The 15,931-nt window shown below is 37.6% G+C and overlaps 1 protein-coding gene across 1 annotated transcript in view; it reads left to right on the top strand.

Annotated features, from left to right (window-relative positions):
* The window catches only part of ESR1 (estrogen receptor 1), a 103,234-nt gene that overhangs the window by 64,383 nt on the left and 22,920 nt on the right, over positions 1–15,931 (top strand).

Genomic DNA, 15,931 nt, shown 5'->3' with positions numbered 1-15,931 from the left:
CTACTCTAAGTAAACAGTAAGTAATGATCCCTCCTGATTTATTTATTTCTTAAAATAATTTACAAAAGAATATGCGATTGTTGGAAAGCACTGATGCGATATGTATGTGCATGTGCACATATCCATTGTTTCTTGTTCACATGATTCACACAAATTGGCCCTTTTTACTTGATGTTTAGTAACTTCACCCTAATTTTTTTAGGTTCTCTCTAGTACTACATCTCTGAGCACAGTCAGCTGTAATTCCAGTTTAGAGGTTATTTTAATATCATTTGTATTCGTTTTCTGTTCAAGTGAGTCACCCACTAAAATCTCATGTTAGATATATAGGAGTTTTTCAGTTACATAGGAATAATTAGGAAAGATTTATTGTCGATGACTTCTGGATGGGCTCTTACCCTGTCTGTATTGCTGCAGTGGTGCATTATATGACACATCTGTTACCAGCTCATTTGTTTTCTTTGATTATCTCTCCGGGAAATGAACTATGTGTAGAAAGAGTATGTTGTTTTGTCTGCATGCTAGTTAGGCACTGCTGTGAATTTAAACTAGTGTAAGCAAGATAAAGAATATCCCACAGTGGAATGGGAGATGAGAAATCTGCAATTGCCTTGTTCCTCCAGGAGTCTGTGCTCAGCTAAGTGCACATGAGGAACTACTGCCTTCTGTTCTTTATGTAAAGTTCAATTGCTTGTAAGAAATATCTCTGTCTGCCAGAGTATGGAGCAGGGAGATAGAGGTGAAATATTTATCACTGTGCCTAGACTCTGGGTCTAGACCTAAAGCTTCTTAATCTTCTTGAGGAGTCCTGGAAATAGAAGGGAGGAATCAAGATCTTGACCTTGATTCAGTGTCTGGTTCCCTTTGCCCACCTGAGAGGGACACAGCTCAGGCCGTCAGAGGTATCCAGTGATTCTCACAGGTGTCTGGTATTCCTTGTGAGCAGAGTGATCTCAGAAAAAGAAAATTAATGTCAGAATTTTCAGTGATTTTTTTCTCTGCAGCTTGAGATTTTTGGTTTGGAACCAAATACAGTAGGAAGTCTGAAGACCCATAATCAAGGTCAATATATGGATGAGGGGAAAGGTGCCATTCAAAATCTTGCTTATAGGCTGAATATGTTGTGTTCCCTGTGAAATTATAGTCTGGAGTGTTTAGGTTGATTTGGAAAACAAAAATTCAAGAAACCTAATTTTACTTTGACTCACAAAGATAGGGAAAGTGGTGGATTAGGCTGATTAAAGTGTCCCTTATCAATAGCCTAATGAAGCATCTTCTGCAATAGCTGCTGTTCTTCAGAAAACATGGCTGCAATGAGAGAAGTGGCTGTACAGGCTGCTGGCATGAAAGCCAGGTGTTTACTAAAACCTTGAAAAGTCTCTGACTGCATGTGATCATTGTATTAAAAAAAACACTGACTGGGATAGAGCTAAAATTACAATATTGCCATATAACATCAACTATTATATTAATAATGCATGTCTGACCTATTTCAGAAATCTCCTCTGATTACTACAAAGGTACTATTTCTTATGAGTATCACATATATTTGAAGGATGTACTCTGTGAGGTTGTAATTTCACAGGCTTTGTTCCAGTTGCAGTGCTGGCTAAAGCAGTTCCTACCTTTCTGCTTGTCCCTGTCTTGGGGTAGCTTTGCAAGTACAGGGATTTATCTGGGTTAAAAATGAATCTTTTGGATGTGTGTTTTGGGTTGCCAATAACTTGATCCCCCCTCCATTTCATGGCAGAGTAGTGGAGGCAATTGAAATGTGGGGCTGACAGTATATCAGGAATGAATAGGCCAGTATTAATGTGATGGTGCTAGAAATAAATATTCATGTGTCAGTACTGCCAGTAGTAATATACAACTGTGGAGCAGGCCTTCTTCTAATTTAATTTCTCTTTTTTTATGCAGAGGGGTCTTTTCCAGTCTCTTCTGTACAAAGGGAAAGAATCTTTTGGTTCCTGGCACCATTTACAGTCTTTGTCCTGCTTGCTTAAGTAGGTGTTTAGCTCCTACTTTGCATGTTCCTGCTTAATCTGCACCATAAACTGTAATTGTAGGCCATAGCTGTGAGGGGTTGGAGACTCATGGGTAAGAGGTAGCACCCCCTAACTTGTTCATAGAGGGGCTTTAGTTGGCTTCCATCCCTGGAAATAAGATGCTTTACTTCCCAGAAGGCAAAGATTGTCTGGTTGATTGCCAATGCTAGTGCATATTTTTTAAAAGTTGTTCTTTTGTGTTTCTCTTCCAGGAAGGCAGTAAATTCTGGAAGTTCTTTGGGCCAAATTTGCTGTGTACAGCTAGTAAATAGTGACCTGAAGTGACAGAAGCCTTTTGGCATCAGCAGTTGACAATTAGTCTTTTCCAGGGTGGGATTTTGCAATGTTAGTGGAAAAGGAAAGCTCTAGTGCACTTTATTTGGTGATGATGGGATTAAACACTGGTATTAATTGCTTAATACCTCACATATTTTAAAACCAGTATAAATGGAGTGGTATTCAGCTGACACAGAAGAGCTGCTCGTGAAAATCCAGCACAATTATCAACTTGTGACTTCATTTTTTCCCCCACTTTTCTCCAGTTATGGAGGATCACTGGCTCCAACATGAATAGCAAATGCACCTTTTTTCCCCCAGGCAAACATGTAGGCATACTGAACCTTTTGGGAAGAATGCTGCTTTACCACAGGGAAGCACTGATTGTGCCAATGCCTTCTCTGTCAGTTATGTAGAACTCTCTTACAATGTGCCACAGCGAATCCATTCCTAAACTGGTGTCTCAGCATTTTATCTGCTGCATGGGAAATCTGTGAAGTGTAAACCACCACCTGCCCACCCCCCCTTACGGGCACAGATATGAATTAAATCTGCTATTTCTTTTATACTGCTCATTATGCTCCTGTTTTTTGCCTTGCCAGTATGCCTCTCTTCTCAAAAAAGTGGCTTGTATTTTTCAGAAATTTTTACTGCTTTAAATTTTAAAGGTTTTTTGGTTCCGTTTTTTGTTCATTTTGTTCTTGTCCTCTTGGTTTGGTTTTGTTTGGCGCTCTTTTCATTATTGATTTTTAATTTTTTTTTTATTTTTTTAAGAGGGGAGACACTTCTAATCAAGTGTTTAAATGGAAACACATTTGGACATTTGAATGAGACGACGGTGCCAGGCAGCACAAATACATTTCCTCTACTGCCTTGTTGTAGCAGACAGTGCAGTCAGAGTGCTCTTTTCTTTAGACTCCAGATGAGCTTTTTTGGTACTTTATTTGTCAGTAATAGGGCTTCTGAGAGGTTTTGGTAAAAATCCATCACTGCAGGCTGATGAATCCAGGTCTGCTTTTCTTCAGCTGACAGTGAATAACTGTTACCAGCTTTCCACGAGTTATTTTATTTACAAATAGTATGGAGTAACTTGTGAGCAATTTCATGTTGGTGGATGACTGAAATGATTTACTTATGTGAGGCCAGAAGTAGTTCAGTGTAACCCTGATGAGCTGTTTTCCCCCTTCTTAACAAGTTGCCAGCCTCTTGGACCATCAGAGTCCTGTGGCTTCGGAGTCTCTGAGCTGCTACCTAATGCTTTATGTTTAATCAGAGTAGGACTATATTTAAATGTGCTTGTAGGTGCTGTATTTTACACTCAGAATTAGCCTTTTTTGTGTATGTATAAGAAAATAAGATTTTTTCCTCTTCTTTTTGAATTTCCAAGTTCATCCCTCTTCCTCAGTTCATATTTTGATTGTCTCTCTCTGCAAAAATGCAGCCTGAAAATGCTTAAAAAATTAGGTTGATTCCAGAGTTAACACAAACAGTTAGGAGGTGACTCACTTCTCTGAGTATCTCTGAAATTCCTGTTTTATTTGTTCTGATTACTTTCTGTCATCTTCATATTTTGCTGCCTCATTGCTTTCTTGGCTTGTCAGATAATTAATAAACATATTTAGGATAATTATAGTTAAAATGCTGTGTCATCACCTTGACAAGTTTCCACCACATTGTTGTTTCACATTTTCTGTCTCTTGTTCAGCTGTTTAGAAGATTGCCTTTTACCATCATAAGGCAACATCGATTCTGTGTGAGCTCTTTGTGGTTTACTGCATGACTTCATCTCATCCTGGTAGCTCTCCTGGTGGCAGCCAGGGAGCCATGGGAGAATATAAACATATATGAGCTGTAGAAGTGAGTAACAGGAACCCAAAACCTCCTGGATATCCTCAAAGCAGAGGATATTGGCTGCTTTGGGGCTCCAACACCAAGCACAGTTCCTCTGCCTCTCAAGATAGGAGACTTCAGCCTGAAAGTCTCCTTTATGTGATCCAAACTGTGCTTTGAGGATCAGCATGGTGATGCTGTTTGTAAAGTAGTCTCCTAGGCCATGTCTGAACCAGGTGAAGTGGCTCTATCTCCTGATCCAAGCCAAAGTTTTATTCTCATCCGTAAGGAGTCTGTCAAATTTGCATTTCATATGCATGTGAAAGAGAAAAGAAAAAACAGAATAAAGCAAAACGTCTCTGAAATAAGAAAAATGAAAAAAAAAACCTTTTTAAACCACTTTTTTTACAAGTTAAAAAAATATCAACTTATAATTCCAGGGATTTGAATTTCAAGTTACGTATTTTTCTTCTAATCTTTAACTTCTGCTATTGTAGTTATTAGAAGGTATTACAGTGATATTTTTTTAATGTGGTGGGATTCCATGCAATTTTCCAGTCCTGTCAAAGAATGACAAATGGAGTTTATAAATCCGGTCATTTTGGATGAGCTTATACACTGTTCCAAAGCCAGATGTCTCCATCAGAGTTGTGTAAATAATTAGTTTCTTTTTTTCTGGCAGATAAAGCCAGTAAAAATAAACTTTCTCACTTCATGCAAAATGAAATGTTTGAAAATTGCTGCTAGATAATAACCTTTCTGGGTGAAATTAATTTCTTTTTGATGTGAAAGGGTAGACTTCAATAAAATTTCAAGTATTTCAGGCACCTGTTTAAAATAAAAAGACAATTTTAAGGAAAGGGGACCTATATTTCCAGAAGTTTAGATACCTTTTTCAGTGTTGAGTGGGAATACGTGCCTGGTAGAGTGCTGAAACGTAAGATAAGGTGCTGACAAGGAGTCCGTGTTTCCAGATAGAAACTAGCCCATTTTTTATTTGTTTGTTTTCATTCTGTGAAATCTGACGTGTTACCCAGAGTGTTTTAAACTTGCCAGCTGTCACTTTCCAATGTAGAAAGCTCTGCCAGAGTGCTTCCAACCAGCTCTAGCTCAGCATGTGTCTCAGCAGGCAGTTTGGGTGTTTGAGTCAAGGTTGCTGTTCTCCAAGTGCAGCACCTGCATTTTGTGTGCACACCTGAGCCTGAACCTCAGTTTCCTGAGGGTGCCTTGGGTTTGTTACACATTGAAGGAGAGTGTGAGAAAAGGGGATTAACGTGCGTTTTGTGGAAACATGCTGCTTGCTAACTTACTAGGTCTCCGTGGACAAGGAGATTAATACAAATTGCCAGCTGCATTCCAGTATCTTGCTTTCCCTGTAACGTATTCCTGTGCTCTGTCTTATGATGACACTCCCACACAGCTGCTGAAACAGTCTTCTTGTTGCAGTGGTTGAAGGAAATTGCTGCAATTAATTTTGCTGTCTTTCTTCTCTTTGATGTATCCTTACAATTTCTTGGACAATTTTTTCGAGATTGGCTTCGGTTCAAAACCAGTCGTGTAGGGATGAAACAAACAGGAGGAAAAAGAAACATTTGAGGTTTCATTTATGTGTGCTTATGTTTCTGTTTTGATGTAGATACCAGGCAATGTAATGGATGATAAAGTACACATACAAATATATATAGCTTCTGTTACTCACATATAAGTGCAATAGACAGAAATAATACTTCAGAAGTGAACAATCTGAGGGAAAAAATGGATGCAGGTGCATTAGTCAAGCTAATTTTATGTCCTAGTGACTGACTATAAAGAATGACCAGACCATGAACCCTGAAGTTATGCCTCATTTCTTGGGTACAGCTCTTGGGTGAGCAATTTCTATTTCTAGTCTTGAAGCAGTTTTAATCTTCTAGCTCACTACAAACTTGACAGTTTCTCCCTCTTTTCCTTGGGTTGCAAAATAATCCTCTTTTCCTCTAATTCCATATGCTGCTGCAATGAATGCTACTGGATTTAGTGGTGAGCACAGTAGTGGGAGACATTGTGGAGAAATAAGCTTAATGCCTTTTTCGCCAGATTTTATGAATGAAGAAGGGGAGAGCTTAGCCCTCCCAGTTTCATCATATGAAAGTTATTGCAGTCAAAAAAGTGTTAAATTAGAATGTGACAGTTCTAAAGCCCCCAGACATGGATGGAGATATAAAGCAAAACAATGAACCTTTAATTCTTAAAGAATTAAGCACAATTATTGAAAATAAAATTACAAAACCAGTATTTTAGGGACAGTCAGAAAGACTGGCGTTAATCCTTAATTTCAATTTAAATAATTAATGTTAGTTCAGAAGAATGGCTGAAGCTGACCATTGGTTGTGTTATCTTGCAAATCTAATTTTATATCTTTTTAAAATGTTCTTGATTGTGTTATGATGACCTTTAAGTCTTTCATATAGCTCTTACAATTAAAGGAACAAAAAGGATAAAAAACGGAACAATGGAGATATTTTTACACCCTAACATTTGTGGGAAAAATGAGGTGCAGAGCAGTAGAAATGAGCAGCCTGTGGTACAGTAGCTCTCTAGGGGCTCCCTTTAACCTAGTTTTGTTCACTTGCCGTCCCTGTCCTGTCCCCCATGACCATTGGACCATGTGACATACCTGCATTGCCTTTACCCACCCTGAGGTTTTCCAGAGCTTCTTCCTCCAGCAAGGTCTGTCTCCTGGTGCCACAGTGAAGGCCAGGCACCAGTGGCTCCATGTGAGCCACCCCTGGCTTGCTGCTCTCACTGGCACCATCAGGGCACTGCCCATCCAAAGTGCCTTTCCCAGCTAGGGTGCCTTTCCCAAGCAGTAAGAGGAGGTAGTAAAAGCATGTAGGTGCACTCTGCAAAAGAGGAATACAACTGGGAAGTCTTTGATCTTTAGTTTTAAAATTATCTCCTAGTAACTGTGTATTGAATCAACCATTTGAAACCTTACAGGGGCAAGCTGGGGTCGTTTAAAAGTCTCGGAAAGATTCTACCTCAGTCTGCCTCCTTTTCCCCCCTTCCAGATTATATGTTTACTTGTGGTTGCTTAAAGAGATTGCTCAAAGAGTGATTGCTTAATGAGGCCTTTTGCCTGGAATGATTTTTTTTTTGACAGCCACAAAACCATCACTTCCATTTGGTTGAGGTTGTGATTGGAGCACAGCCTGGTACTTTAGTAAGAAGGTCAAACAAATGCTGAAAACCCCATACTGTCTTGGATGCAACCAAACAGACAAAAAAAAATCCAAGTCATGCTGGATATGACCTCAAGTCTTAGGGCAAATTTACACAAAGTGTAAACTCTCCAAGGTGGTTGGTGCTCCCTGACTGCCCATCGGTCGCTTTCACGCTCCTCTTTCTTGACAGGTTATTTCATCAATGGTGTGAACAATTAAACCAGCAGAAGGGACAAGCAGTGGCAGCCCTAGTTGGGTTGGGAAAGGGAGGAGGGGAAAGAACGAAGTAGAGAGGACAGCTTGTATTTATGAGTCTGTCTTTTGAGTTCATAAAAGTCAGTTAAGAATGCATAACCAGACCCAGAAATTGTTTTAGCTGCATCTGCTTTTGATGGAAAACATTTTGTGTAGCTGTGACCTCTTACAAAAATGACAAATCCCCCAAAACCCCTTCAAACTACTTGCAACTGGCCTGAGTATTGGTATAATTTTAATATAATGTAATTAACTGTGTCAGAGAAAATAAAAGAAGTATTACCTCATACCATCTATTTTAGTCAGTAGCTAATAAATTTTGTGTAGTGTCTTTCTTCACCTGTCCAGAGAAAAATTCAGAGGACAATCTTCAAAGAAAAGCCTTCACATGCAGCTGCAGATGGGATGTTCCTGCACTCAAAATCACAGGGAGTAGCTGCTGTTCCATTCTCAATAAGTAGACAGTGTTCTGTGGATTTTATTTGCAAGCCTGAACTTCCTGAGAAATGACACAGCTCTCAGTGCTAAAAGAACCATAAAGTAACATCTTACTGTTGTCAAAGTGTACCCTGAGTCTCAGCCATCTGGATTACAGGCCAGGAAGGAATTATCAGTAACATGCTTTAAAAAACTATTGTATAGTACCGCAAGAATTTTTCCATGTAATAACAAACATCACATTTTATTGATTAGTTGAAGAGCTTGTTTTGTATACAGAAAATATATGTATGTCTCCCTTCTTGCTTTACAATACAAGTAGCATAAGCTTCCATTTGCAAACTGGCAGGCAGCCTTCACTTACAATAATCTTATGCAGTAGTTGTTATGATTATTATTGGCGAGATTTATTCTTATTTTAATAACTTTAAAAACTGCTTGTTAAGAGGGTGAGGAAAACTTTAGCTTAATATTTGTTTTGTACAGGTTGTTACTTTGCCTAGTTTAGTGAGACCAATTAAAGTTAATACTTGTGTGCTTCCCTGCATCCAGCTTTTCTGCTCACATTTTAAACAATTTTCCCCTCAAATCTAACTTCTTAAAGCTTTTTTTCTTTTTTCTCTATGAGAAAAGTTCAGTTGCTTCTGTTTTTTTTTTCCTTTACTGATTTACAAGAAATGGAACTTTCACTAGGGCTCAAGTAGTCTTTAACTCAAATATTTTTGTGGTTGAAAGGATGACAGAGTGTGCTGAGACACCTCTGTCCTAATCCTGCCTCCTCCTGCACGAGGTACTTAACCTCCCTGTGTTCTATCTATAAAATATGTTTAATAATACTTAATGGTTTTACTGCCCTTTGAAAATGTAAAGTGCTATGTGAGTGCCAATTACTTTTATTATGTTCCCTGATGGAAGGCCTCAACATATTTGTGTTAAATGGTTACTGCTAATGCACTTTCTGGAATAATCTTTGGTTAACAAAGTGCAACCACTGCAGAAAACCCCCTTTGTTTAAGTCAAGGCTGACACAGTGACAAGTGAGAGAAAGTCAGAACTTGGCAGCATTCAGCTTCACTGGGTACATTTGTGTCCTGGCTCTGGGATGGGCTCAGCCACAGCACTGCCCAGCTCGTCTTCTCTCCAAGGAGGAAATCTTGAGCTTCAGACATACAGCCTGACCATCCACCAGCATAGGTCAGATCTTCAGGCAGTCAGATAAATCCTACAGAATAATTTTCTTGTGCTGCTCTTCAGAGAGAACTTGTGGTGCCTAAAACCATCAGGAACACTTCCCAGCTAAGGTTTGGCTCTCATGCTGAGTGTTCCTGCGGACTCCCAGGCAGACCATGGTCCATCTCCCTAGGAGCATTGCCAGCCAAGCTGGTTTTGTGCTGGAGAATTCTCATGTTCCTCTCAGGCAAGGCGCCAGTATTTCATTAAAAAGTGGCAAGGATTTGTCAGGAGAAGAGAATGTATGTCTGACCAGTGGCAATTTTCTGTCACTACCTCTGAAGTGTTTCCATGGCCCTAAATTCTAATTGTGCTTGGAACAAAGTATTGCTTGGAGTATGTGAAATTCTACTTGCCTAACTTATTTAAAAGCTTACTCTGGCATAGGAAACTTGAAATAGGACAGTATTTAATATATCTGATGTAGACAGAGTCCACTTAGTCCTAGTTTAGACTGGTGTGTACCTCAGGAAAGATAGGTTCCCGTACTGAACAAGGAATTGGTTATTTGGACCAGAAATGGTCTCAGGAACTTTTTAAAACTCCTCATTCTGAAAATATATGGACTGGACAGGTCTGAAAAAGCATGTACTTTGTGCACAAGCAGAAAACACTGAGTGAAGTAATGATAACTTGACATATTCCTGGAAAGGAGCTGAAACTGTTCTCATTTATCTGAGAAATGCATTTCAGAATCATCATGTTGCAACTTTTAAGTGGAGGCAGAACACACCAGCTCTTAGAAATGGGAATGGAACTAAAAGTGACAAATGTGACATCCCTGCAGCATCCTGCTCCAGGGACAGTGTCAGGTAGGCAGTTTGGCTGGATGGTCTGCCTGCCAAACTGATAGGCAACTTTCCTAAGGCCAGCTCAGGGAGGGTGGAAACCTCCACTAGAGGTGAAGAGCAAAAGCTTGCTTGGTCTTGACTTTCAGTATGAATACAGACTGTGAAAGCAGGGCCTCATCTTCCTTCTGACTTTTAGGAGTTTTGCCCAAAACCCCAAAAATTCCTAACAGCTATTAAATTTACACCTGTAAATTGTAATTTTTGTTTTTTAGAAAGAAGTTTAAAATCATTAGAGCTGAAAATGTAAAAACGTGAAGTACAATTTTCAAAAGGAATTAACAGTAATTAAGAGCAGATGCTGTTCTCTTTGATCTCAAGAAATTTAATTTAGAAAAAAGGTTGTTTACACTCAGACGAGACAATGTGTAAGTTTGGATTGGTGTGCTACTATACTATAATTATACAGGCAGAAAAAATAGAGAATTGTGAAAGAGCAGACAAAGTAGTTAGAGGTTCTTACAACTGTGCCACTTGTTTTGTGTTTGCCTTTCAGATTTCCTCCCAGGAGCTCAGTAAATTGTAGCTAATTTTTTTCTGACCACACTTACAGAAACAAAAGCAATATCCTTTAAAAAAAATGAAATAACAAAACTACTCTTCTAGCAAAATATTTGGATTGAAAATGTTGAGGTTTAGAGATTTTTGAACTTCGGTCTTCAAAATAAGTCTTGATTTAAAACACTGGTGTTGTGTAAACAATTAAACCAATATGTCCGTGTCATACTGTAAGTGCCCTTAGGAGGAAGAACTTAATAAAAGTGTCTTATAATTTTGGTCTGGAGATCTGTGGAAGGAATTAGTAGCATTATAGACATAGTTGTGTGGATACTGAGGCTCAAAGAAAACAGTGTTTGTGGTTCTCTGATTCACTTGGCCTCAGAATTTGTTTTGCTCTGCTGTTGTTGTTGTGTACAGACAAGGCTATAGTCAAGGTGTGGGTTTTAGGCACCTCTTAACTAAGAGGTTTCAGGGCTCAGCCTTAAAGGTTGAAGAGGCTGAGTGATCCGTGCAGTTTCAGAACAGAATGTCATCTTATGTGCTAGATAAATGCATAGACGCAGTCTCACCACTCTCTTTAAAGTGGAGAGGTTGGGTACCAAGCTCGTGGCATTAAAAAAGGCACAGATTTCACCACTCGATCAAACACTGGTGACTGAGGTATTGGTCCTTCAGTGTGCTTTAGGTTAGGAGGAACAGATGTTTTTCCTCTCTATGGCTGTTTTTTCGAGAACAGAACTTGCCTAGGAATTATTTTGCTGTTTGCCTTTCATCTACTTAGATATTTTTCTCGATACAAGCCTCTCTTTATTTTGTTGCTTTATTGGATGGTTGCTAGCAATTAGGTTGCAGCACCCACCACTACTTTCTGCTGTCTTTGCCAGCCTAATTAGTGTTCTGTTCCAAATGTGGTTTATTACATGACTGTCACATGACTGAGGTACTGTACTGAATTGTAAACAGCAACCTTTTCCAGTGGTTGTTGCCACTTTTCAAAACACTGCATTAAGATAGAAAAAAAACAGTTGCCTGTCGGGACACATTTAAGACACAAAATTCAAAATTTAGGTGTTCTGATTTCCCACAACTTTTTTGTAGAGTTCAATATCCTGGTTTTTGCCATAGGAAGTATTATAAAAATTTCTGTTGCTGTTAAGTTAAAGACATAGGACACAAGCTGGCAGGACGTTTAAGACTTTAGTGTTCAACATATTCATAAGCTTGCTGGAAAAAAAAAGCTCTGAATAACAGTGATAAAATTATGGATGTTATTGAGTTGAATAACATGATGAAGTTAAGGGCAGACTGAAACAGTCTGCAGTCCTGGTCTCACTGTCTCTAAAAGAATATAGCTGAACTGGAAAATGCTCCAAGAAGGACAACATTGTTTCAAAGGTGAACAGAATAACTTTCATCTAAGGAGTGACTGAATATAATTATAATGTTTGGAAAAGAGAAGCGAGATGATAACCTAGGGAATGATGGAATCTTCCAATACAATAATTAGATTTTTCAAGAGATAGTCAGAGAGAAATGTTTGTTTATTTCAGAACAACAGGAGATTGTGATTTACCTAGTGTTAACTGAGAGTATGGAAGTTCTTACTGGCAACTACTGCTTCAAGGTATATAAAACATATCTGAAGTGCATTAAATGCCAAATTGGTTCAGAAAGCACCTGGAGAAACTTGGAGGGAAAAATGTTATGGGACATTAATCACAAAAAGATCATTTCCAGCTCTGCAAGTCTGAATTGTATACCTCTGGAACATGAGGAAACTTCCTGTCGAAGCCTATTTTTCCTGCTGTATTTTTTGCCATAAACATCTGGTATCAATTTCTGTTGTAAATGGGATACTTTGATAGATGGAGGTTTGCTATTGCTTTTAAAACTATTTATTGCTTTTACTTTACTTTCCTTCAAAGCATCCGGAGACAGACTCATTCTTTATGACATGATAATGTTTATTTTCTTGCAAAAATTCTTTGACATTAATCTTTTAGGTACACATCATGGTAATTAGGAGATATAGTATAAACATATAGGTTGGATTAGAGTTGGATCACATGTAAAAGGAAGGATTTCTTTATAATTTTTTTTCCCATTTACTTAACTGATTTTGAGCATTCTGAACACCCTGTAGTTGTGTCTTATTAGTAGAAACTGCAAAATTATGATAATGATCCTCAAATGTTAGTAAGTGCCAGTGGAGGACTTCCTGTTGAATGATTGAATCTACAATGTCACTGGCTATTGGATCTCAGAGAATGGTAATTGCTATGGAAATTGTTCCTCATAAAATGGGTAGCTACTTATTTGGTCAAAAGTCACTAAGGCAAACAATGAATTCATTATTTTCAGAAAGATTGGATAAATTTCACACACACACACACAGAGATACATATACATGAGTTGGTAGTGGTTATTTCAGAGAACTGAAGAGTGCACAATGTATGTTCCCTTAGCAAATGAAAATCGTCTGAGCTTTATGTTGTTCCTTACTGCAATCAAACAACTTAGAGCATAAACTATTTTTCTCAAGAGTGTATGTTTTACCAAATACTATTTCCAGTAGTCCTTGTGTTCAAACTCTCAGGTTACAAAGATATTTGCTTATTTGTTTTGTAAATAAATAGTTACTGTATTCCTTTTTTTTTAAGATGATGGGATCATACAATTTTGAATTGCCAAATCTAATGTCATGCTTGCCAAAGCGTGTCTAAAAAATAGAGATTTGTGTAATACTGTCACTCATGCAGCACATATTGCCGCTTTATACTAGAAAGGAAAATCACTTAATTTGAACATTACAGTTTTGCATTCTACAGAGAAGTTTATTTGCCCCTTACTCCTAGCTGAATTCACTAAAGATCATTCTAGCTTTTCAGAAATTCAGATTTCCATATTCCTACAAGAATTTCTGCTACATTTATAACGTTTGTTGTTGGCAATCATTTGGAAATGCTGTTAATTTATCTGTATCTGAAAAAAGAGGAACAGTTTAGGCATGACTTTTGTCCTCTAAGCATCATTCTCCTGCCAAACATATGATGCATGTCAGTATGTAGGAAGGACTAGTGGCAATCTAGGTTATTGGTATTGATTGGTATAAGATAATGGAATTAGTCATTCTGGTATATGGAGTGCGATGTTGGTTACATCCAAACTGCATCCAAATTAGTTAATTTATCAACAATGAAGTGAATGTCTGTCTTCTTCCTTAAAGCACAGTGATAAAAAATTAGAAGTAAAAAATACTGTCTGAATAATTTTCAAAACTTTCCAGCATTAAAAGAGTACTGAAATTTGAGAATAACGTGCACATCTACACATAATTTCAGCAACACTAAAGTGCAACGTGCTCTACATGATTGACTGACTAATGATTTATTCATAATTTAATTTAAACTTCTGTTACATTATTCTGAGTTAACTTTCTTGAACAAGAGTATGTCTTAAAAGAATTATTAGATCTCGATTAATGTTTCAAATGAAAGCAAATTCAAGGAAATTTAATGTGATGCTTAAGTAATAACTACTTTTGTTACTAACAATGCCCCCTAATTTGCAGTCTGACTTGAAGCCAGTCTAGCTGCCAGCATGGGCTTCTCTCTGTTATGCCATTACCTTCTGTAATGCTATTCTCTTTTTCTTTGGATCTTTATCCATTGCGGTCCTTCAACCCCTCAAGACTATTTGGCTTCACAAAGAGTAACTAAATTCCTCAGACCCTTCACCAGAGGGCATATTTTTCAATGCTTTATTCATTTTGATCTTTCTCTACCTTTCTGTCTAACTTCTCATCCCACTTGCAGGATGGTTATCAGATTCAGGTAACACCGAGATAATTCAACTTTCTTTTGCTCTCAGACTTTTTATAAAGTTCATTGTCTTCATTAGATGTTTCCCAAATGCCAACAGGATGTCTGAACTATTACTTCTGTTTTTTCCATGTCATTGTTAAAAATTATCTGTGGTAAAGAAGTAAATTGTATGTCCTTCCTTTAGAAATACTTCCGTTCAGTTCATACCCTTTTGCCATACTGAAATATGAAATTTAAAATATTTTCATTCAGTGAATGTGTTTGATGGTTTTACAGTATTAGTTATCTTACAGAACTTTGTTTCATCAAATCTATTATTTTATAGAATTTTATTTTATATGGTTTGGGTTGGAAGGGACCTTAGAGATGACCCAGTTCCAGCCAACCCCGTTGCCTTGGGCAGGGACACCTTCCATTAGACCACATTGTTCAAAATCCTCTCCATCCTGGCATTGAATGTTCCAGGGATGGGGATGCACAGCTTCTCTGGGCAGGACATTCAGTTTTACCATTCAGTTTTAACTAAACTAACTAGCTAGTTTTATGAACAACAAGATAATAAATTTAAAATTTCACCTAAAAGCCATCGAGGCAATTATTATGTATTGTCATTTTAAGGCAATACTTAATAGGAAACCTGGTGTTTATTATTTGTTCTCCATATACAGACATTTTCTTTCTGCCAGTTTTGTGCTTGAGTGCTGTAACCAATGCTTTGTAGTTAAGAATGTTGCTCTTTTAAGTTTCAGCTCTATTGTTCAGACTACTTGGTGACTCAGACAAATGCCATTTCATCAGTCTTTGAAGTCTGGAAATAATTTTTTGTACTTGGTAATAAAGGAAAAATACAGGAAAAAGCAATTATTTATTTCCTCTATTGTTACCCCACCCATAAAAACAGCAGGTATTGCAACTGCCTAAATTCACTTCTAATGATCGATAGGTGTGTTTTATTTCAAACGTGTAAGAGGTGTTTCCTTCTATTGGATGATTTCTTACCAATAGAGTAATTGGCTCTCTCAGATATTTTCATTAATTATAATTACATGAAAAACTGTTTTACCAGATGTAACAGTATTTTCTACGTTTTTGTGAACGGCATTTTGTTTATTCTCTACGTCTCTCTTATTTGAAAAACATATTTCTTGGCACATAATTTGATTTTTAAAATATGTGCCTTTTTTCTTCCTTTTTCTCAAGATAATATTCAAGTGTATGTCAGGTATATTCCTCAAAACAGACTCAGTATATACCTTCAGAGAGGACACACACACAGAAGGAAAATCCCTGCTATTTTAGGGCTGGTAAGGCAGTTTACCATGTATTCTGTATTCTGAAGATCAGTATAAATCACTACAATTCCCCCAAAACATTATGGCAAGGTTCAATACTGTGTTTCACATGTAAAACTGAGTAAAAGATAAATAACACCTATTTTTAGGGAACTTCTGCACATTTTATTTTAGGAAGTTCATTCTAAT

Source organism: Melozone crissalis, unplaced genomic scaffold (assembly GCF_028551555.1).
Source record: "Melozone crissalis strain CALT ecotype California unplaced genomic scaffold, PUWL_Pcris_2 ptg000027l_1, whole genome shotgun sequence".
Taxonomy (NCBI): Eukaryota; Metazoa; Chordata; class Aves; order Passeriformes; family Passerellidae; genus Melozone; species Melozone crissalis.
This window is presented reverse-complemented; position numbering and strand designations above follow the sequence as displayed.